This window comes from Ursus americanus, chromosome 5 (assembly GCF_024610735.1).
Source record: "Ursus americanus isolate L20-20 chromosome 5, mUrsAme1.1.p, whole genome shotgun sequence".
In the NCBI taxonomy this organism is placed as follows: Eukaryota; Metazoa; Chordata; class Mammalia; order Carnivora; family Ursidae; genus Ursus; species Ursus americanus.
Window position 1 is genome coordinate 66,762,859 of NC_142131.1, and position 24,171 is coordinate 66,787,029.

Sequence of the window (24,171 nt, forward strand, 5' to 3'; positions counted from 1 at the left end):
TTTACACCAAACCTGGACGCCACCATTTTCCCAAGGAGCCCCAGTTTCATTTAATGGGGGAAGGAGGACTGATTTTTATTGTGACTTTGATGTCTTAGTTTACTTTTGGTTTTAGTATGTGCTGGAACATCTTTCTGTAGTTTTGTAGACCTTTGTTATAACTTTTTCTGTGAACCATTCATGTATTTTGCCCATTTTCTATCAGCTTGGGTTTTTTTTCCCCCTCACTGGGAGTTGTTGATGTAGTAGAGAAATTAGCCTTCGAGTTGATAAATGTGTTAAAATTGTTTTCTTCCAAATTGCTATTCGTTCATTGATATTGTTTTGCAATGCAAACTTCTTTTATGTGAAATCATTTTTTTAATTGCAACTGGATTTTGAGTTCGACTTACATCACAGATGTAAAGAAATTCACCCATGTTTTTTTCCGGTATATTTAGATCTCCTCTCCGTTTGGTGTAAGGTGCGAGTCCAAAATTACCATTCAACAGTTGCCTCAAAACATTGTTGTCAAGTCCACCTTTCCCCCCCAGCCATTCGGTATGCCATCAGTATCACTCACTAAATTTCCACATTTTGACGTCTGTTTCTGGATTTCACATTCTGTTCTGTTGATCAGTCTACACTTGCACCAACACCACACTATTTTAATTAATTACAGTTTTGATAATGTATTAAATCCTAGGTCTAGTCAAACTTGCATGCTTTTCTTTGGAGTTTCCTAGCTGTGTTCTCATTTTATATGAATGTTAGAAGTGCCTGTTGTAGCCCCCAGAAAACTCATTGGCATGTTTACTGGGACTGCATTAAATTTATATTTTATCTTTGGGATTTTAAAAATGTGATCTACTTGCTATTGTGAATATGCTCAATGTAGAAAGAACATTTTACTACTTTTCTGGTCATTGTGCATCTTTCCCAGTGGTTTTCATTCTGCTAAGCACCTTAGAAATAACTGGCAAACCTCTCAGTCTTAGGGCTCAGCTGTCTCCCACACTGGCTCAGTGTGTCTGAGCGACAGAACACAGAGCACAGTCAGGGTATATGAAGCTCCTCAGTGATGGCAACGCACAGTAACAGCTGAGAACCCCTGATGTATTGGGGGGTGGAGGGAGAAGCATCCTTTGGAGCCTTGATAGTGTTTTAAAGTTCCTAGTATTAGTGATATGCTTGTATTTGGTTCTTGTATTTGTAAAAGTTCAAAGGTCTTTGTCACACTGACTGCTTTTTGGTCTGGAATCTACCTTGTTTGCTCTCAGAATTGCTGTCCCTGGTTTCTTTTCTTTCTTTCTTTTTTCCCCCATCCAAGTTTTTATTTCAATTCCACTTAGTTAACATAAAGTATAATATTAGTTTCAAGCGTAGGATTTAGTGATTCATTGCTTATGTACAACACCCGGGGCTCAGCACAAGTATTCTCATGGTATATAGTTCCTCAGCCCTGTTTTGTTTTCTTTTGTTTTTAGCTTTTATGAATCATGTGCTTTTAACTGTGTTTTTTGCATTTAGTGTGTCGTAGGGTTTTGTTGTGTGACTCTGGATTTTTAAAGTAGGCAAAATAAGGCTATTTTATATTGTTTTGAGAATATGTCATATATGATCACATATACATGCATTATTACATTCAGTATTATGTAGGTGTGTGCTGCAGTCTGGGGCAGAGCCCCTGAGTTCTTTGCAAGCTCCTGATCCCCTGAGGGCAGGGAAAAGGGAGTACGGCTCTCCATGTGGTAATTAATACAGCAGCTTACCAGAAAGCTCGAAGAACCCCAAGTGCAGACTGTTTGTGTCTTGCAGGGAGGGGAGTCCTCTTTGAAGTCTAAACTCCAGCTGATTATGAAAATTAGTGCTGGGACAGATTTTGAAAAGGATGTGACCAGGCAAAGCTAAAGGAATCAACCTACCAACCACTGCCCTGCCTTAGGAAATTTGAACTGAGTTTCTGGTCTAGTTCCTAGGATCGATGGTTACCATGACGGTGGCATCACAACTTAACAGGGTACAGCTGCTGGGAAGGTTCTGGCTCCGGCTGATTCTGGTATTCCAAGCATTCCAGAGTGACCAGTGAGAAGTAAAGTAGAAGATCTTTCTTTAATATTAAACTGCTGATACTTTGAATCATGTATATGTCCATTACTTAAATGATACATTTGCTCTCTGCTGAATCATAAGAAGCTATAATTACTGCTTTTCTTTTTCTCTGTGTTCCATTTTCTTGGCCTCTTTGTCCAGAGTGCCCTTGTTTATTAGGAAGAATTGTTTTGTTTTTTTCTGTGCTAGTGGTTATGTTTATGGTAATACTTTGTATGCTACCCTTAGTCCTCTTTCCCTTACTTAGCTACCTCCTGTTGGTTTTGACCTACTTCCACCTATGTGATAATCAGTGAGCTAACCTAACTTCTCTTAGTGTTTCTTTCTCCTTTGTTGAATTATTTTTTGTTGAATTACTTCTACTAGGTCAGAGTACGTAACCTGGGTGTCCTGTTCTTTTACCTTGACTGTCTACATTTCCTTTAACCTTGAATCTGTGCTTACACATATTTAATGCTTATGATTAGTCCTACTCCGGAGTTTGCCCTATTCTCTCCCGGTGGGATTAAGCTTGTGTCCTCAGATCCTGAGGAGTTGTTCGTGGGGGCAGTGTTCCTGAGATGTTAGTACATTTCCATTGTTTGAAGCCTTGTCGTGTGAAGAAGAGCTTGGCTGGATGTAAGATTCCGGGCTCATGCTTTGTCTTTGAAGTTTCTTTAAAATGGTGCTCTCCGTTGTGTTTATATATCTCTGTGTAAAAGTCTGATACCGACCTGATTGTTTTTTTAAAGTAACTTCGCTTTTTTACTTGGAGGTTCAGGGGATTTTTTTTTTCCTTATCCTTAATATTTAACAATTTTACCAGGTTATATCTTAGAACTCATGAGCCTGGTTGCATTACTCTAGGTATATAGTGGACTCTGGGAATGCCTAACAACATTGTTTTCTTTCTAGAAAGTTTTCTTAGATTGCATCTTTAAATTTAAATATTTCGTTGCATTGCATTGCTTTGCTTTTCTTTAAACTCTCTAGTTATCTGTTTGGTCTTCTCTTTTTTATCCATGTCTCTATGAATCTTTGTCTCTATATTTTCCATCTTGTGCCTATTGTATCTTTTTCTTCAATGTCCTGTATTTTTTTTTTTAGCTGAATCTGATTTGACATACTTACTTCTGCAAATAGTTGTGTGAGAATGTTTAGTTCAGGTTGTGCTGTTAAGATTTCACCTGCTTTATCTCTACTGGAGAATTTTTTTCAGCTAACCTCTTCAGATTCTTTTTTCTGTTAATAATACCTTTGTGGATATTGTTTGCCAATGCATGCTCATTTTGAAATGGCTTCTTTTTCTGTATGAACAGTAATGGGGTACATAGGCAGAGATGAACATGTGTTTGACCCCGTTCCTAGTCTGTGGGTGCCCTCTTATCTGTGTTCATTGCATTGCTGTCTTTAAAAATTAATACTGCTTGGTTTTGGTGGGGAGAGGTACTTTATGTCTCCTCGTTTTATTATTATTGCTAAAAATTCTGTAGACCCTTTAATTTCCAATATTTGTTCCTTCTTCCCTTTCACCACCAATCCTAGACAAAACCCTTCCAACTCTTGTTCCCCAGTGTAACGTCTTCTTGAGATTCTGATCTGTGCCCTGCATTCTCAAATTTCTGCCTGTGGATTCTTCAGCATCCAGTGCACAGAACCTCTGTGGCTCAGCACTGTTCCAATTTGGCATTTAGGATGTGAGTCTTTCCTCTTGGGAGATTGTTTTTACCCACTTTCTATCATTAGGCCCCTGATCCCCTCTTGCCCCGTATCATTGCTGCCCACATGCTCTGTGCACTGAGCTCTGGAGCTTTGTCTGCTGCTTCAAGGTTTTGATTTCCCTTCTTAAGCAGAATCAGAAGTCTACAGTAGTAACTGATCCTACTCAGGCTCTAAGTGTGGGCTCTGAAATGCTTTGTTTGCCATACTTGTTGATCTGAAGTTGTGTTTGTTTTGTTTTTATTGCCATATAGTAGATGGAGAGAGATGAATATAAGCAACCACCATCTTTCTCTGGAAACTCAAATGTTTCTTACATATCCCTAAAGTTTACATCCTAGCATTTTTTTCTTAACATGAATGACTTACATTAGTATAGCATATTTGTCTCATAGCACTTGTATATAGAATCCTTTATTTGTTCAGTGATGCTTTGAAATGAGCACAATTTTAAATGAGAAAACCGAGCCTCAGAAAGGTCACGTGAATTCTTGAGTATCACACACCTGTATATATTGGAGGAACTGCAATTCAAATTATAACAATGAGTGCTCTTCCAAAATGAAATAAACAGCTTTTTAAGTTGTCACTCGTTAGTAGCACCAACCCCCTCACACACTTTGAAAATGCCTACTCAGAGTTAAGATCATCACCTCTTGAAGTTGTATGAAATACAACATTGTACTGTATTGTGTGGATATTTTCTGAGACACTTGTGATATAATAAGAAAGAGATTTGGTCTCTACCCCCAGTTCCTCACACAGAGCCTCTAGAAACCTTTTAATTTCCTGAGTGGTAGGGGTGATAGGAGGCTCATTCTCAGAGTTCCTAAATCTCTTGGAATTTTTGGGCTAGTAAGATAATCTTTTGTTTTAATAGGTTACTCTTGTGGGCTCCTGGGTAGCTTCATGATGAGGGCAGGTCACCACAAAGAATATGGCATGACCAGAAGCTTGAAACTTTCAGCCCCATACTCAAGGGAGGGGAGAGAGCCTGGAGATTGAGTTATTAATTGATCGTACCTACCTATATGATGAAACCTCCAGAAAAATCCCTCGACTGCACGCTTCAGCAGATTTGTGGTTTTGGGGAACACCTCCATGTAACAGAAGGGTGGTATCCTCCAACTTCACAGAAGTTCTTGTGCTTGAGACATTTCCAGACCTTATACTACATACCTCTTCATCTGTCTGTTCACCTGTATTTTTTTTATAATAAATTGGGTGTAATAAATATTTCCTTGAGTTTCATGAACTGTCCCAGTAAATTATCAAACCTTGGAGTGATGGGTGGTGGTTATGGGACCCCATGACTTTGTAGCCAAGTTGAACAGAATTGTGGTTACTCTGGGGTTCCATGACTTGAGACTGTCATCTAAAGTGAGGCCAGTCTTGTAGGAATGAGCCCTTGAATCTGTGGAGTCTGACACTAACTCCAGGTAGTGTCAGAATTGGATTATAGGACACCCAGTTGGTGTCCAGACACTTGGAGAAGAAAACCCACACGCATTGCTGTCAGTTGTTGTGAGTAAAGAAACAATTGTTTAAACAGTGGTTCCCAGCCATGGTTAGATCAAAAGCACATTGAGATACTTTAAAAAGAGGGAGTCTAGAAACCTAATCTGTAGACTCTACTTCTGTAAATCTAAGGGAGAGTCCATAAATTTGTGTTTTAAAATTGGTAATCATTCAGGCAACCAGCTGATTGCTCATTTCAGCAACTCTGTTGGACACTGGGGTAGAGTGGTTCCTGAACTTAACAGCTCTTGCTTTCGTGGAGTTGGCAGTCTCATGGGAGATAAAAATAGTGATTCAGAAATCACACTGTTGATATAAAAAATGAAATCACAAACTCTCAGATCAGTGATCTGAGGGAAAAAATAGAGGAGAGTATAAGAAATTCATGTGATGTAGCCTGAGCGCCTAGAGGTGGCTTCACTGAGAAAGGGACACTTAGCTGAGACCTGGAAGGCAAGAGTGCTGGTTACTCAGCAAGACCACAGCACGTACAAAGGTGCTATGGCAGAATGAGAGTGGAGTGTTAGAAGAACCAGAGGAAGAGAAAGCTGAGTATGGCTGATGATGAGACCCAGCCATGTAGGAGCCGTGAATAATGAGTTGAGGATTTTGGCCTTGATCATAAAAGCAAAGGAAAAATCACTGCTGGGTTACATGCATTCTGTGTGAGTGGAGTGTGACTACTACATGTCCTGATCATAGTTGCATTGTTAAAATCCCAGCTTCTCTGTAGAAAGTAGATGAGTAGTGCACTGGAGCGAATGTTACAAATGGCTGAATTACAGGCCAGGATGCTGTGGCATTAAAGGGAAAATAATATGTCTGAGAACCATTTCAGATGTACCATAAAGAGGACTTGGTGATGGAATTGAGTTGGGTTGAGGGTTAAGGTTTGAGGTGTTCTCACACATGTCTGTTTTGGGGGCTTGTGCATGTGCATGCTGGGAAGTGTGATTCATTGGGATAGAGCCATTGAAGCGAACATCACGTAGTGAAGACATTTTGATTCATTCTTAAATATGTTGAGATGGGAGGTGCATTTTTGATATCAAAATGGACTCGTTGAATAAGCCGTAGAATATTTCAGTCTGGAGGTCTGCAGACAGGCAAGATAGCATGGTTCCTACCACGGCAGGGTGTCCCATTAAGAAAAAAATGCCCCAGAAAGAATCCTTGAATAACGGCTTTAGCCTTTGAAGAGTATAGTTAAATATCAGGATTATTGGCATCTGTCCTGCTGGTGTCTTCTATTCATTAAATAAAACATGATTTTAAAGAATCTAGATAAGGCTGGGAGCTCTTGGAGTTGTGGTGAACATGCTTGGCTATGTCTGTAGTTGTACTCCAGTGATTTTTTTTTTTTTTTTGGATAATGAGGTAGCATGTACTCTCTCGTGGGAGCTGAAATGACTTCAAAGAAACCTTCACCCATCTTCATTTCTGCAGGAGAGGAGGCAGGAGCCGCCGAGTGAGTGAATAGGATGTGGAAGGTGGAAAAACAGCCCACTTAAATTTCAGTGGGATGATAGAGGTAAATGAAATTTTGTAAAAAAAAGAAAAACAAAACGAAACAAAATCAAACCACAGTATCTCTGGTAAGCAAATAAGCTTAAAAAGAATTGGAAAAAAATGAAAAAAAAAAAAAAAAAAAAAAAAGCAGTTCACCAGCTCTGTCAGTTTTCCTCCCTGACCATTTCTCTGTTTATTAATTGGCAGTGGTTGATAAGATATGCTTCCGTTTGCTGCATTTCCAGATAAAATGTAAGCAACGTTGAATTCAGAGAAGCATCTTGAATTACAAAGCTAGGGGTTTTGTTCCATGAGTTTCCTGGGCAATTTGCTATAGAAAGGAACGACGAGACTGTCTTATGGTGGTTCATCAGTGGCTCGCAGGGATTGATGAGCTGTGAGACCCCTGTCATTTAACCAGGAAACAGGAGTTGGCTGATGGCAAACTGAAAAAAATTTGGAAGTTGATCACAACAGCTGTTCATAGGCCACAGATTTCCCATTCCTGCGTTCTTTCTCTTCTCACAACTTCCAATATTTGCATTTTATGGTAGGCCTGCCTTTGATGGTTAATTTCAAATCCTCTTGGGAAATGAGACAAATAAATTGTATACAATTATACAAATACAATTTTTTGTATTTCTACAAATAGAAAGCATATAATGGAACACATTAATACTAATACAATGTATACTACAATGTATATAAATACATTATACAAATGGACATAAAATGGGACTGGGTTGGTTCGAATCTTAACTAGGGTGTAGCCTGAATCTGATTTGTGAATATGACATTTGGCATTCTCCTTGCTTGCGCCCACTCCCACCGTCTGGCCTCCTGTTACTCTTGGAAAAAGGATGTCCGTGAAATAAGCAAAGTCATGGACCAGCAAAGCCACCCGAAAGTGCCAGCATATTCTACGTCTCCTCCCCAGCATAGCCCCAGGGAAACAGGGAACCCATGAGTGCCACCTCGGTGCGTGTGTGCCTTGCACATCTAGGCTAGTGGCTCCCCACGCACACACCTGGAGTTTCCTCCCTAATCCGTTTTTCCTCTGCACTGAGGGCAGCCTCTCGCCGTGTTCTCACTAATTATCTCTGACATGCAGTTGGCAACCCTGTTTGTGAGGCTTCGTCTATATTCTGTGCTAAGTTGCCCTCACCCCTTGGGAGATGAGAAGATGTGTGTCTTTGAATCAAAAGATCTGAGCGTGCAGTCAAGATGTACTCCTGTGATCCCTTAATATACTTTAAGCCAGGGCCCCTTTTATTGTCTCTCAGACACCATTTCCCAAATGCACTGCAGTGTCAGCCTCTTCTTCAAAGTGCCCTTACAGAGAGCACCTGATGTCTCCAGCTGGAAGAAAAAGCTAAGGACAGACACCACCCTGCTGCTCTTCACTCAGGGCCTGAGAATATGTCAGGAGGAAGCACTGTTTTTCCCACTGAGATGGGGGTAAATGCAGAACGTTTGAATTTCAGAGTCTTCCAGTGTTTTCTGAAGTCAGTAGTGTGTGTGTGTGTGTGTGTGGTGGTGGGGGTAGTTCTTAGTGTAGCAGTGATTGCACAAGCGAGATCACATATGGAAAATTAAACATAATGAAACTCAAATGTTCTCTTGCTTAGAAGGTGACGCATTTGAGTAGGAGGCTACCCTCCTGCTCTTCCTTACAATCTTTGCAAAATTGAAAGGGAATTCTTAAGTCAAGAGCTGTACAGAAAACCCTTTGCCAGCCAGACTGGGCTCTCAGACTGTAGTAAGAAGACTTCGGTTTTAGATTGCCTGGGATCATGACTGCAATATTACCTTAGGTTTTCATTGAGAGTATGAAAACAAAGAATGTGTTTACAGGGCACCTTATTCCCTAGTCCTTGTGTTTCCTCCTGTGTTCTTGGAGCTCCACGCGGTACAACACACATGGACTCCCTTTTGCTCCTTTCCTCACTCTGCTCTAGGGAAGGGCAGTTCTGGTAAGACGGTGACTTTGGGCAAAACAGCTGAGCACGCTGGGCTCAGTCCACCCCTTCTTCCTCGTAGACATCAGCCAACAGCTGGTATCAAGGACTTCCGTATTATCACATACCTTTGTAGCCACTGGTATTAAAGCAAATAAAATAGATGCATGTGAATGAAATAGACAAAGAACACCTAATAGGAAGTACAGACAATAAACATGAGAAACATAAGTGCTTTTAAAGTGGCAAGTGTTACCATGATGTGCACTGAGCCGAGTCTAGCATTGTTGAATCACTCTATCCTACACCTGAAACTAATATAACACTGTGTTAGTTCTACTGGAAATAAGATGAAACACTTAATACAAAAAACAAGGTGGCAAGTGTTGAAGGAAAAACTGTGGGGCAGAGAGAAGAAATATCAAGGGATGGGTGCCGAAATTTTAGAAGGGAAGGACAGAGGCTAAACCAGAGAATTCCTGCAGGGTTTGACAAAGAGCAAGGAACCAGATTGGCTGGAGCCCAGAATTAACCAAATTTGACTTGTGTTTTAATAAAATCACTCGGCTCCTGTCCTAAGCCTCAGCTAGAGGAGAGGGGAGGGTGTGAGAAGAGGTCATTGCACACATCTAGAAGTGACGTTATGGAAGCAGGGAAGGTGGTGAGGAGAAACGGGGTTCTGAGCATATTTGAAGTATGGATGGCAAAACTTGCTGACAGATGGCATGCAGTGTGAGGAAAGGTAAGCATCAAGAATGGAGATACGCATCAAAAACGATTTTGAAGTGAATAACTGAAGAAAGGATTTGCAATGAAGTGAAGTGGAAAGACGGATAGGACCTGTTTGGGGTGGGGCTGGGAGTAAAAATCGGGAGTTCAGTCTTAGATACATTGATTGAGTAGAAGATGCTTATTAGACATCCAGGTGGCGATAGTAATCAGGGGATTAGAGATGTGGTTTGGTGCTTCAGAGGAGAAGCCCAAACCTGACATCAGCTTGGAGGGGGGATTTAAAGGCATGGACCTGCATGAGATCATTCTAGAAGGTGAATATGGTCAGAAAAATAAATGTGGTGCAAGGTGTAATCCGTGGACACTTTGACATTTAGAACTGAAAACAAAGGAATGAGCAACAGAGGAGACTGGGAGAAGAGCGCTAAGTGGGGTGAAGTATGTCTTCGGACAGGGTCCATTGCTCGTCCTCTGGGGGACGGTTCCCACACCTGCCTGGGTCGGCCTGGGGAGTTCCCCCATGTTCTGTTGTTCAGCCTTCGCAACACTAGTTGGCTAATCAACTTGAATGAAGCCTTGTCCTTCAACCTGATCTCAAGTGCCATCTTAGTTTCCTCTCAAAGTGCTCAGACCTGGGTGCGAGAGAGTGGTCTTCTACCTCAGGCCTCCCTTGGCCCCCAAAAGAAGAACTGAACAAGTGCATTTGGTCTGAAAAATTTATTCTTTTTGTGATTTTTGCTTTAAACCAAGAATCAAAGGGATCGTATATTTAGGGTACAATATTGTATTGTTTAACAAATAAACGCAGTACATTTTAAAAACAAACCATAGTATTTTTGCCTAATATTAAGTTTTGGTTTTCCATTAATATTTTTTCTTGACAAAGGGGTGAGCTCTTCTTGTTCTTAGCTCTCCTATAATTGAAAGTTTTTTGGGTGGTCATGTGTCTTAGGTTTTGGTAACAAAGTGATCTTTTTTGAATGTTGACATCTTCTTTTTAGCAGATGTATCTGAGCGTATTTACAAAGTCAACTCCTAGCCACAGCTGAAGTCACTGGGGACCAGTAATCAACATTGTTTGACAGGATCAAGTATCATGTGTGGGTTTAGAATATGCCTACTTGGGAAAAGAAGAGAAAAATGCAGGAGGCGTCCATATCAGAATGATTACATCCCAAGGCACTCCTCGCTTAACAAAGTCTCACATCTTTGTGATTCTCACCCTAATGTTTTCTGTTTTCCTAAGAGAAGGGCGCTTCCTCTTGTTTTGGGAAAAAAACAAAACAAAACTGTAATTTGAAAATTTATTCAATAGTTAAATTTAATTTTGATAGTAAAAACATGACCATTTCAATAAGGTTCATGCAAGTTCATTGTAAAACCTTAGCATTATACTGAAGTGTGTAAAAAGGAAAAAGAAAACCAAGTCAGATTCACAAGATTTAAATACAAATAGGTATTACTATTGTGCTGTCCATACTTAATGCTTCGTTATACATGCATGCATTGCATATAATACTATGCATACATGACATGCATTATGTTATACATACTGTGAAAATTGATTTTAACCACTTCCTAATGTATGCTCAATTCTACTAAATATTCCATGAATGCTACTTGAAAAAACGATGCATTTTCTGTTTTCAAAAATTGGAGCTTGACATAAAACACTAATGAGAATGACCTTCCTGGTTCTGTGTTCAAATACTCTGTATTTTTTACTACTCTGTGGTTCTGTAAGATAATCTTAGGTTTTCATTTTTTGCTTTAAATTTTAATATTCTTCAATTTTGAACAAAGTTTTGTAACATGCCCTAGTTTTAGGCAGTATCTTTCCTCAAAAAGTTAGGCTCTTTAACAATACAACAAAGGTGGAGATTTCACGGTCCCTGATTTCGAAGTGTGCTACAAAGCTCTAGTAACCAAAATAACATGGTACTGGCACAAAAACAGACACCTAGATCAGTGAAATGAAATAGAGAGCCCAGAAATAAATCCACCCTATATATGATCATAAGATCTATGACAGAGGAGTCAAGAATAGACAATGGGGAAAAGACAGTCTCTTCAAAATAATGGTGTTGGTAAGACTGGAGCACATGTTGCACCATATACAAAAATAATTTCAAAATAGTTTCAAGACCTGAATGTAACACCTGAAAGCATAAAACGTCTAGGAGAAAACACAGGCAGGAGGGTCTTTTGACCTTGGTTTTAGCAATACAGTCTGGAACTAGTCTCTTCAGGCACGTGCAGCAAGAGCTAAAGTAAATGAAATCACATTAAACTGAAAAGCTTTGCATGCTGAAAGAAACCATCAACAAAATGAAAATGCAGCTTAGTGAATGTGCAAGGATAGGTACAAATCAAACATCTGATAAAGGGTGTGGAGCTCATATATAGAGAGAGCTCACAGGACTTAATGGTTTTTGTTTTGTTTCGTTTTGTCTTAAAGAATTTATTTATTTGAAAGAGAAGAGGGCACACAGGAGCATGAGTGGGGGCGGGGGGGGGCAGAGGGAGAAAGAGACTCCCTGCTGAGTGCAGAGCCTGATGTGGGCCAGATCCCAGGACCCCAAGATCATGACCTGAGCTGAAGTCACATGCTTAACCAGCTGAGCACCCAGCCACCTCTAATGTGTTTTGTGGGTTTTTTGGGTAATATTTATTTATGTATTTGAGAGAGAGGGAGAGGGAGAGAGAGAGGGAGCATGCAAGCAGGGGGAGGGCCAGAGGGAGAGGGAAAGAGAGGCTCCCAAGCTGACTTCCGGCCCAGTGGAGAGGCCCACGCTGGGCTCAAGCTCACCCCAAGACCATGTCCTGGGCTGAAATCAAGAGTCAGACACTTAACTGAGTGAGCCACCCAGGTGCCCCACGATTTAATGTTTTTAAAAAACAATTTAAAAAATAGGCAGAGGAACTGAATAGACATTTTTCCAAAGAACACCTACCGATGGCCAACAGGCACATGGAAGGTGCTAAATATTCCTAATCATCAGAGAAACGCAAATCAAAGCCACAATGAGATACTAGCTCACACCCGTTAGATTTGTTACTTTTGTTTTTCTTAGTAATAACTAGTGTTGGTGAGGATGTGGGGAAGAGGACTCCTCATGCGCTTCTGGTGGGCATGTAATTTGGTGCAGGCACTGTGAATAGCCAGTATGGACGTTTCTCAAAAATTGAAAGTAGCACTACCATGTGATCCAGTGATTCAGCTTCAGGATATTTATCCAAAGAAAATGAAAACACCAATATTTGCAACTGTATGTTCACTGTAGTTTTTAGGGGGCTATAGATACTGAAGCAACCTGTTGGCCATCTGGGAATGGATGGATAAAGAAGTTGTGCTTTGTGTAGTGTGTGTGTGTGTGTGTGTGTACGGAATATTTGTATGCGTATTATATGGAATATCAGTTATAAAAAAGAATGAAATCTTGGTATTCATGACAGCGTGTGGATGGACCTAGAGGGTATCATGCTAAATGAATTAAGTCTGATAGACGCAGACAAATACTGTATGATTTCACTTACTGGTGAGCTTTAAAAAACAAAGGAAGAAAACAAAGCAGAAACAGACTCACAGAGGGAGGAACAAACTGGTGGTTACCAGATGGGGGAAGTTTTAGGGGCCCGTGAAATAGGTGAAGGGCATTAAGAATAACAAACTTTCCGTTATAAAGTAAGTCATGGGAATGTAATATACTGCATAGGGAATATAGTCAATAATATTGTGAGAACTTTTTATGGTGACAGATCGTAACTAGACTTCCTGTGGGGATCATTTCATAATGTATAAGAGTATTGAATGACTGTGACATACATCTGAAACTAATAGAATATTATATGTCAACTATACTTCAAAAAATTATCCTCTTGAATGGTTTTTATTTTGAATTTCACAGGATCTGTTATTAATATGGTCACCCTGGGTTCTTTATTTCTTTGCATTTTCCTCGAGCATTTTACCCATTTTCTGAGGTACTTTCTCTTAAGTGTTTATGTAACAGCTAGTATGAACAGCAGTTGGATTCTGAATCAAATGAAGTATCTTATGTTTTTCTTTCAAATATCTGAATTCACTTATACTGATTATACCACATAATAAGTTATATTTATGCTTATCATTTTTTTGGTTTTCTTTTTTGGAATACTTTTTGACTCATTTAATTTTTTCTTATAATTTTCTGTGACACATTGACATTTTTATTCCTCTACCCTAGCTACTCTTTATGTTTAATTCTGTTATATTTATGTCTTTAAAAAATGAGCACCATCTTTGCACAGTTAATACTCTAGTGAAATAATGGCAGTTGACTTTTTAATTAAACTCTTTTTAGAGCAATTTTAGATTTATCTCAAACTTGAATGGAAGTACAGAGAATTCTCTCCACCCCCTCTCCTTACATACATATAACCTTCCTGATTACCAGTATCCCCCCCAGCAGACTGTACATTTGTTACACTCAGTGAACCCACATTGGCATGGAATTATACCCAAAGTCGGTAGTTTATATAGGTGTTCATCCTTGATATTGTACATCTTATGAATTTTGACAAATGTATCTCCTGTTGTAATCACACACAGAATGGTCCTACTGCTCTTCTGTGCTCTGTCTGTTCATTCCACCCTCTACCCTAAGTGTTGGTAACTGGTGAACTTTTTATTGTTTCCATTCTCGTGCCTTTTCTACAATGTCATCATACAGTTTGATGAGTTTTCTGGTTGGTTCCTTTCATACGGTAGTAAGTACTTAAGTTTCCTGAATGTCTTTTCATAGCTTGATAGCTCATTTCTCTTGAGCACTGAGAAATATACTAGTGTCTGGATGTATCATAGTTTATTTACCCATTTACCTCCTGAAGGACATCCTGGTTGCTCCCAGGTTTTGGCAATTAGGAATAACAATGCTATAAATATGTGTGGGCAGGTTTCTGTGTGGATGTAAGTTTTCATTTGGGTCAATTCCAAGGAGTATTATTGCTAAATCCTATGGTAAAAGCATGCTCAGTTTTCTAAGAAACCACCAAAATGGCTTCACAATCCTCCAGAGCGGCTGCACTATTTTGCAATTGCACCAGCAATGAATGAGAGTCCTTATTGCTCCCCATCCTCGCCAGCAGTGGGTGTTGTCAGCGTTTTGGATTTTGGTCAGTTTCACAGGTAGATAGAGTGGTACCTCATTGTCGTTTAAATTTGTAATTTTCTAACAACATATGATGATAAACATGCTTTCATATGCTCACTTGACATTTGTATATCTTCTTTGGTGTCTGTTCAGGTCTTTGGCCTACTTTTAAAATTGGGTCTTTTTTTTATTGTTGAGTTTTAAGAATCTTTGTATAGTTTGCATAACAATGCTTTATCATACATGCCTCTAAAAATATTTTCTGTCAGTCTGTAGCCTCTCTTTGCATACTCTTGATACCGTATTTAGCAAAGCAGAAGTTTTTGATGAAGTCCATATTGTTGGATATTTCTTACATGGATTGTGCCTTTGGTATTATATTTAAAAAGTTATAGCCATACCCAAGGTCACCAAGATTTTCTCCTATGGTATCTCATCAGAGTTTTATAGTTTCTTCTTTTTACATTTAGGTCCCTCATTCATTTTGAGCCCTTTCTTGTGAATGGTGTAAGGTCTGTGTCTGGATTGATTTCTTTGTGTGCGTGTGTCCAGTTTGCCCAGCACTGTTTGTTAAAGGGTCTTTCTTTGCCCCATTGCATTGCCTTTGCTCCTTTGTTAAAGGAAAGTTGACTATTATTTATGTGGGTCTACTTGTGGGCTCTCTAATCTGTTCATTGATCTATTTATCCTTTCACCAATACCATACTGTAGTGCGAGAGGTGGGTATAAGACGCAATAAAAAAGTAAGCAAAAATGCAAAGTTGTATTAAAAAGTACACTACTTCAAGACTAACTGTAAAGCTATACAATCAAGACAGTGTAGCTTTATGGTAAGTCTTCAAGCAAGGTAGTGTCCGTCCTCCAATTCTGTGCCTCTCCTTCAGTATTGTGTTCATTGTTCTGGGTCTTAGGTCTCTACATAGAAAATTTAGAATTAGTTTGTCAATATCCACAAAATAACTTGCTAGGGTTTTGATTGGGATTGAGTTGTATCTGTAAGTCCAGTTGGAAAGAATCAACTACCTTGACCGAATTGAGTCTACACCTGAACATAGAGTATCTCTCTGTGTAGTTCTTCCTCGATATTTTTCATCTGTGTTGTCTTCATAGATGTCTTATACGTACTTGGTTGTATTTATACCTAAGTACTTCTTTTTGGGTGTGCTAAGGTAAATGGTAATGTATTTTTAATGTCAAATTCCACTTGTTCATTGTGTTACATAGGAAAGGAACTGACTTTTGTGTATTAGCCTTGTATCTTACAGTCTTGCTATAGTCATTGGCTCCCAGAAATGTATTCACTGAATAAATTGTTTTTTTTTCCTTTCTCCTTTTCCTCTTTCTTTTACCAAATCAAATTTACCTAAACACTTCATTTAATGACTATTAATTAAAAGTAAACAAATACTTTCTACTTCCCTCTCTAATTTTGAAGAGACTATCCAGAATGCCATTTCCCCAAAATAGCTTTCTAACCTTTAGAGTTCTGCTTGAAAGACCCCCAAGTGGCTGCTTTATAAGCTTGTTGGAATTTTAAGATTCCTGGTTCTTTGCATAACATTTCATGTTTAGGGCATATTTATATGCATTATCCTGGTCTATCTTAGTTGTTTCATGATTTATTGGGAGTTAAATTAGAGTAAGAGTAGATAGCTTATGCTTGTTTTCTGATGAAAAGGGACTGACTTCTCTAACACACATACATTGTCCTGTTACGTTTCTGTTCTCTCATTCCCTTCCATGCATTTGGGGAAGCATGTAATGGTGGGGATGACAATGCATCAATGATCTCTGCCTCCTGTTGGTTATGTTACCTTATATAGAAAAGGACACTTGGAAGATTCGTGGAAGGCTAAGAATCAGTTGATCTTAAGATAAGGAGGTTATCTGGGTTATATGTACTTTTGGCTCAACTTAATTATCACATGGACTTTTCAAAGCAAAAGAGGGAAGTAAGGGGGAAAAAGCCAGAGAGATTGGAGGGGTGAGGGGGGTTCATTGTGTCACTGGGCCTTTGGTGACAGAGGGGCCAGATAGGAAGAAATACATGCAGCATCTAGGAGCAGACAACAGAGCGTGGCTGACAACCAGCAAGAAAATGGGGCCTTCTGTCCTGCAAGGCCTCCAGGAGAGAGCCTAACCCAGCTGACATTTCAGGTTTGTGAGGCCCAGAACAGAGGCTCAAGCCAGTCCCACCAAATTTCTGATTTCCAGAAGATGTGGGATAATAAGTATTGGGCAGGAGGTGAAGATAGTAAATTAGTATTTCTCGATTATTTATTTTGCTGTCATTTGTCACAGCAGCAATAGGAGACTCATACAGGTGCCATGAACACTCCAGAAACTTGGAATTTATGCCGCAGGACAGACGAGGTGGGAAGGAGGTGGTGTGGAGAACTGATGGTGATACCAGCCTCTCTCAAAAAGGGGGCATGCCCCCTGACTTTCTGTAAGGACCTTCCTGTGGTTGAGACTGTATGTGAGGCAAATGGAGATGTGCTTTCGGCTCCCTCTCTTTGAGGGGCAGGATAACTTCACTTGCAAAGAGCTGGACTAGTGGGGATTCTTCTCGGAGTAGAAAAGGCAAGGTGGGGGCAGAGCCGTCAGTTAGCCTGTGAGCAGGGCTTCCTCCACAATAGGCAAACACGAGAAAAAAAAATTGGGGGCCTTTGAAAAATATACAGGAACCACTTTTAAAAAAATAATCCTTTTAATTTGATTCATTTCCTCACAAGTCCATAAAGCGCATGTGCGTTTAGAAGAATAAATTAGAAGGAAGAAATCACCTGTGATCACAAAAGATCCCACGGATAATAAAAATTTGCCAATTTCAAAAAGTGATGAATGTAGTGAATAGCTTGCAGGAGGGAAGAAAAATGAATTCATGCAGTAAAAGGGAACCCGGATTCAAAAGCCACAGAAGGAAAAGGGAATGAAATACAGAGAAAAGATAGGAAAGATCAAGAAGGGGCGTGTGTGTGTGTGTGTGTGTGTGTGTGTGTGTGTGTGATAAATGGATCATTTGGCTTGAAGTACTAAAGAAAATCTAGAGAATTTTATTGGAAAAAAAACTTAAAAGGCCTGGCTATACATACTGAAGAGATTCAGTAAAATAATGAAGAAAGGTCAAGAACTATGATGCATATGTTTGTAGATGGAAAATCATTCTCTGCACATCTGAGGAGGAGGGGAGTTATATCCAAATAACGGAAAGTACAAAGCCTTCCGAATTCTCTCCCGCAGCGCCAAACACCAAAAGACAGCAGACTCTTAAGAGTATTGGAAGTGGCATTTATTTTTTTCTAATTAAAATGTAACGCGTGGAGTGTGAGAGAGTTTGCAGTGGGGATCAAGAGAACCAGGAGAAAAAGAGATGGGGAGATCAGATATTCCCAGAGCCTCAGAGACTGTTCTTCTGAATATTTTTCCATAAAATCCCTTTAAAAAGCAAGATTTGTTAAAATGCTCAATAAATATTTAAGGTCACGAGAAGGGAAATAAACCCAGTCATCATCCCACCACCCAGAGACAACTGCCAATAACATTCTATTTGGGAAGTTAATTGCATATTTCTTCACTATAATTGAGCTCACAGAATACAGCCTTCATTGTACTTGGTTTTTTCTAACTTAAAATATGTTCTGACAACTTTTCGAGGTAGCATCAGCCCAGACCGCCCCACCAGCTTCAAATCCAACTTCCTGCTGAGCATCCTGCTTATAAAACAGATTGCAGACTATACACCACCTTTCTTTTTCACCTTGACTGCTACGGAGCCTGCTCTCTGGTCTCTTGTTACACTTCTGTTTAATTAACTCTCTACTCAGGAAAGATGTACTTGTTTAATAACATAAACTACCCCGTGTTTCAAATCAGTTTGAACAGTTAGGCAAGAAACATGTACTAAGAAACAATTCTAAACCCCTTACTATTAAAACTCTGTAACGCCTTTAAAGCTGTGAACGACCAGGTCCCTGGCCACCTTACTCAACCTTGTGCATCGTGACTCCCTCTTTGCAGAGTATGCATTGGTTATGCGGTACTTCATTAGCTTGCAAACCATGCTAAGTCTGTCTGCTCCTAGGTTCTTTATGCATGCTGTTCCCACTGCCTGAATGACGTTCCCGCCACTCCTGGGACTGCATCTTTCTCATTAGGTCTTAACTTTGCTAAGAGAGGCTTTTGGACTTGCTGATACTAGAGATCTGCACCTTTGCATTCACTTCCCATCACACCAGAATTTGTGATCACACAGTTGTTTACGATCTTGTCTTTTCTACAACATTATAAGCTCTATTCAGGCAGAAGCCATGCATACTTCATTTATTTACGCATAATCAGCCCCTAGTACTCTATTTGATATCTATCGGGTCCTCAAAAAATACCTTTTGAGAAAACCTGAACATTTTTTGGTACTACAGAGGCTTCAAAAATGTGATCTTTTTCTTTGCTGCAATATATTTCAACATAGGAATGAAGAACAATAGATCTAATCATTCATTATCATTAAATATTTAGTTTTTGTAAGTCTTTCATTAACATGCTAATGTATTTGTTGTTTTTTTTTTAATCTTTTAACGTTTAATTTTATTGTTAACACATTTAATAGGAGATCTACCCTCTGAAGTTTTTAAGTGTGCAGTACCATATTGATAACTCTCGGGACAATGTTGCTCTTCCGATCTCTAGTATTTAATTCATTTTAGCTGAAAATGTATGCTGATTGATTAGTTACTGCCCACTTCTTCCTTCCCCCACCACCTGGCAACCACTTCAGTGAGGCTCTTTTCAATATCTCCTAGGAGAGTAGCGTAGAACTTTACCTTCTGTGTCTGATCTATTTACCTTAGCTTAGTGTCCTTAGGGTTCATCATGTTGTTGCGTAACTTTTTTTCTTTAAAGACTGAATAATATCCCATTGTACGTATATGCCATGCCACATTTTCTCTGATGTTGCTTATACGTTTTATCTGTTGTGGACACTCAGGTTGTTTTCCCATCTTGGCTATTGTGAATAGTGCTGCAATTAATATAGGCGTGTTCATATCTCTTCAAAGCACCGAGCTGTCTTCCTTTGGATAAATACGCAGAAGCGGGATTGCTAGGTCATAGGGTAGTTGTAAATTTTTAATTCTTTGAGAAAAATTTCCGTGCACCATTTTGCTTTCCTTTGAAAAGGGCACAGGGGTTCCACTTTCTCCGTATCCTCACCGATACTGTTGTCTCTGGTTTTATATTAGCCATCTTGACAGGGGCGAGGTGATACCTCATGGCGGTTTTGGTTTACCTTTCCCTGATGGTTAACGGTGTTTAGCATTTTTCATAGAACTTTTGGCCGTTTGCAGGTCTTTTTTGGAGAAATGTCTATTCAAGCCTTCAGCACATTTTTAAATGAGGTTATTAGTGTTCCTCTATTCAGTTGTAGGAGTTCCTTGTATTTTTTGGAGGTTAACCTCTTATGAGATAAATGCTTGGCAAATAGATTCTTTCATCCTGTAAATTGCCTTTTCACTGTTACATTTCCTTTGCTGTGCAGAATTTTTTAGTTGGATGTAGTCTTACTTGTCTGATTTTGTCTTGGTTGTCTGGTTTTGTTTTGTGCTTTAATTTGTTGTTTTGGCGTCCTATACTTGAAAGCATTGGCAAGACCACTGTCATGAATCTTTTCTGTTATGTTGGGGTTTCAGAATTTTAACAGTTTTGGGTCATATGTTTAAGTCTTTAATCCGTTTTGAGTTGATGTTTGTATATGATATAAGATCCAGTGTCCTTCTTCTGCTCGCGGCTGTCTGATTTTCCCAACACTATTTGTTGAATACTATTCTTTCCTCATTGTGCCGTTTTGGCTCCCTTGTCAGAGCTCCGTTGACCATAGATGCTTAGATTTGTGTCTGGACTCTTAGTTGTGTTCCATTGGTCTTTATATCTTTATGCTAGTACCAAACTGTTTTGATTACTGTAGCTTTGTAATATAGTTTGAAATCAGGAAGTGTGATGTCTCTAGCTTTGTAACATATGTTGAAAGGAATTGTGATGTCTTTAGCTTTATTCTCCTTTCTCAAGATTGATTTAACTCCTTACATTTTGTGTGTGTGTCAGAGACTCATGTGACTTCCAGAATTTGTTTTTCTACTTTTGTAAACTATGGCATTAGGATTTTCATGGGGATTACATTGAATCTGTAAATTATTTTCAGAAGTGGGGACACTTCAATAATATTAGTTCTTCCAGTCCAGAAACAGGAGGTGTCTTTCCATTTGTTTGTTTCTTATTTCGTACCTTTTTTAAAGATGCAGTTATGTAATTTAATTTATTACATTATAATATGTATGCATTTGGATTAACAAGTAAAAATTGTTTCCTGAATTCAATTGCTGTATTTAGTTGACCTATCAGGTTAATATATCTATTTTCTTTTACTTCCATTTTAATCTTACTTGGTTCTGAAAGTGAATTCCCATTCTTAGCCTTGTTTTGTTTCATATTTGGTATTCTTTTTAATTCCATCTAGTTAACATACAGTGTTATATTAGTTTCATGTGTACAGTATAGTGATTCAACAATGTTATACATTACTCTGCTCACCATGATAAGTGATTCTTTAATCCCCGTCATTTACTTCACCCATTCTCCCCCACCCACCTCCCCTTTGGTAACCACCAGTTTGTTCCCTGTAGTTAAGAATCTGCTTTTTGGTCTGTGTCTCTCTCTGTCTCTTTCCTTTGCTTATTTATTTTGTTTCTTAAATTCCACATCTGAGTGATATCATATGGTACTTGTCTTTCTCTGACTGACTTATTTCACTTAACATTGTACTCTCTATATCTATATATGTTGTTGTAAATGGCAAGATACCATCTTTTTATGGGTAACATTCCTTTTTTTTTTCCTTAAAGATTTTATTTATTTGAAAGAGCAAGAAAGAGTGAGAGAGAGAGTACAGGGATCGGGGGCAGGCAGAGGAAGAAGGAGAAGCAAGCTCCTCACCTAGGAGGGAGCCCGATGCAGGGCTCAATCCCAGGACCCTGGGATCATGACCTGACCCACAGACAGACACTTAACGAACTGAGCCACCCAGGTGCCCCTATGGGTAATATTCCATTGTGTATATATACTATATCTTTTTTATCCATTCATCTCTTGATGGATACTTGGGCTACTTCCATAATTTGACTATTGTAAACAATGTTGCTATAAACATAGGGTGCGTGTATTCCTTTGAATTACTGTTTTTATATTCTTAGGGTAAATACCCAGTAGTACCATTCCTGGATCATAGAGTAGTTATATTTTTAGCTTTTTGAGGAATCTCCATACCACTAACAGTGTAGGAGGGTTACCCTTTCGCTGTATCCTCATCAACACTTGTTGTTCTTGTGTTGTTGATTTTAGGCATTCTGACAAGTGTGAGGTGGTATCTCATTGTAGTTTTGATGTGCATTTCCCTGATGATGAGTGGTGTTGAGCCTCTTTTCATGTGTCTGTTAGACATCTTCTTTGGAGAAATGTCTGTTCATTTCTTCTTCCCATTCTTTAATTGGATTATTTATTTTTGGGGTGTTGAGTTGTATACGTTCTTTATATACTTTGGATACTAACCCTTTATTGGATAAGTCTTTTACAGATATCTTCTTCCATTCAGTAGGTTGTCTTGTAGGAATAGTCCTGTTAATTGTTTCCTTTGCTATGCAGAATCTTTTTATTTTGATGAAGTCCCAATAGTTTATTTTTGCTTATATTTCCCTTGCATCTAGAAAAATGTTGTTATAACCAATGTCAGAAAATTACTGCCTTTGCTCCCTTTGAAGATTTTTAGGATTTGGGGTCTGCCTTATTTAATTTCTTTTTTCTTTTTTAAGATTTTATTTATTTGATAGAGAACGAGTGTGAGTGAGAGAGAGCACAAGCCAGGGGCAGGGAGACAGAGGGAGAGGGAGAAGCAGATTCCCTGCTGAACAGAGAGCCCAACGTGGGGCTCAATCCCAGGACTCTGGGATCATGACCTGAGCCGAAGGCAGACACTTAACTGACTGAGCCACCCAGGCACCCTTGCCTTGTTTAATTTCTTGAATCAGTATTTTGTAGTTGTCAGTGTATGTCTTTGACCTCCTTGGTTAAATTTGCTCCTACATATTTTATTTATTTATTTATTGGTGCTATTATAAATGGAATTGTCTTCCTAATTTCCTTTTCAGACAGTTCATTGTCAGTGTATAGAAACACAACTTATTTTGGTATGTTGATTTTTGTACCCTGCAACTTTACTGAATTTTTTTATTAGTTCTAACAGTTTTTAGATAGAATGTTGAGGATTTTCCATATAAAGATCATGTCATCTGCAAATAGGGACAATTTTTCTTCTTCCACTTCAATTTGGATATGCATTTTCTTTCTTTCTTTCTTTCTTTTTTCCTAATTGATCTGGCTAGGGGTTCCAGTACTGTGTTGAATAGAAATGGTGAGACGGGACATTCTAGCCTTGTTCCTGATCTGTGAGCAAATGTTTTCAGTTCTCATCAAGAGTGCAGTGTTAGTGGTAAGATATCATATTTATTATGTTTGAGTTAATTTTCTTCTCTTCTGAGTTGGAGAGTTTTTATTATGAAAGGTGTTGAATTTTACCAAAATCATTTTTCTACATCTTTTGAAATGATCATACGATTTCAATCCTTCATTCTATTAATATGGAGTATCACACTAGTTGATTTTTGTATGTTGAGCCATTTTACATCCCAGAGATAAATGCCAGTTGGCCATGGTATCTGATCCTTTTAGTGGGCTGTTGAATTTGTTTGCTAGTATTTTGTTGAGGATTTTTACATCTGTATTCATCAAGGGCATTATCCTGTAGTTTTTTGCTTTTCTGGTATCTTTGGATGGCTTTTGTGTCAGGTTAACATGACTTAAAATTACATTGGAAGTGTTCAATTTTTTTTTTAAGAATTAGAGTAAAATTGGTGTTAACTCTTATTTAAATGTTTGGTAGAAGTCACCAGTGAAGCCAGCTGGTCCTGGGTTCTTTGGTTTTTGGTTTTTGGTTTTTGTTTCGTTTTGTTTTGTTGTAAGTTGGGAGGTTTTGGTTCATTCACCGTATCAGTTATAGGTCTATTCAGACTAATAATTTCTTCCTGTTTGAGTCTTGATAGGTTGTATGTTTCTTGGGATCTACCCATTAAGTTATCCAGTTAGCTGGCATATAATTATTCATAGTAGTCTTTTATGATCTTTTTTTTTCCCCCTGGGGCATTTGTTGTAATGTCCCTCCTTTTATTTCTGATTTTGAGTCTTTTTTTCCCCTTAGTCTGGCTAACAGTTTCTCATGTATTTAAATGTTCTCAACTTTAAGCACAGTTAAAATTTTCTTCTCAGGATACATAGTTGAAAGTGGGAACTGTATAAAAGTATATAAACATTAAATAGAGAAATAAGGTATGTTTCAGGGTGGTAAATTTAGTCGAGTTACTGGCTTTTGCCAAACGATTCATTAGCTGAACTACATTTTTCAAGAATTCCAGTGAGGACCTTCCATTGCC

General features: G+C 38.8%; 1 long non-coding RNA gene across 2 annotated transcripts in view; it reads left to right on the plus strand.

The window, feature by feature from the left end:
- LOC123790412 (uncharacterized) overlaps positions 1 to 24,171 on the plus strand; it is a 599,635-nt gene that overhangs the window by 499,217 nt on the left and 76,247 nt on the right. The gene's annotated exons all lie outside the window — the stretch shown is intronic.